The following is a 1,092-nucleotide window of genomic DNA, read 5'->3' on the forward strand; positions in this document are numbered from 1 at the left end:
GTTGAGGACGAGAATGAGGATGAGGAAGAGGACGCGGATAGGATGAGGACGAGAATAAGGATGAGGATGAGTATAGGATGTGGATGAGGATGAGGACGAGGATGAAGATAGGTTGAGGACGAGAATGAGGATGAGGAAGAGGACGCGGATAGGATGAGGACGAGAATAAGGATGAGGATGAGTATAGGATGTGGATGAGGATGAGGACGAGGATGAAGATAGGTTGAGGACGAGAATGAGGATGAGGAAGAGGACGCGGATAGGATGAGGACGAGAATAAGGATGAGGATGAGTATAGGATGTGGATGAGGATGAGGACGAGGATGAAGATAGGTTGAGGACGAGAATGAGGATGAGGAAGAGGACGCGGATAGGATGAGGACGAGAATAAGGATGAGGATGAGTATAGGATGTGGATGAGGATGAGGACGAGGATGAAGATAGGTTGAGGACGAGAATGAGGATGAGGAAGAGGACGCGGATAGGATGAGGACGAGAATAAGGATGAGGATGAGTATAGGATGTGGATGAGGATGAGGACGAGGATGAAGATAGGTTGAGGACGAGAATGAGGATGAGGAAGAGGACGCGGATAGGATGAGGACGAGAATAAGGATGAGGATGAGTATAGGATGTGGATGAGGATGAGGACGAGGATGAAGATAGGTTGAGGACGAGAATGAGGATGAGGAAGAGGACGCGGATAGGATGAGGACGAGAATAAGGATGAGGATGAGTATAGGATGTGGATGAGGATGAGGACGAGGATGAAGATAGGTTGAGGACGAGAATGAGGATGAGGAAGAGGACGCGGATAGGATGAGGACGAGAATAAGGATGAGGATGAGTATAGGATGTGGATGAGGATGAGGACGAGGATGAAGATAGGTTGAGGACGAGAATGAGGATGAGGAAGAGGATGAGGATAGGATGAGAATGAGGATGAGGAAGACGATGAGGATGAGGAAGAGGACGCGGATAGGATGAGGACGAGAATTAGGAAGAGGATAGGATGAGGACGAGAGTGAGGGTTAGGTTAGAATGAGGAGGAGGATGAGGTTAGGATGAGGACGAGAATGAGGATGAGGACGA

Source organism: Lupinus angustifolius, chromosome LG14 (genome assembly GCF_001865875.1).
Source record: "Lupinus angustifolius cultivar Tanjil chromosome LG14, LupAngTanjil_v1.0, whole genome shotgun sequence".
Classification (NCBI taxonomy): domain Eukaryota; kingdom Viridiplantae; phylum Streptophyta; class Magnoliopsida; order Fabales; family Fabaceae; genus Lupinus; species Lupinus angustifolius.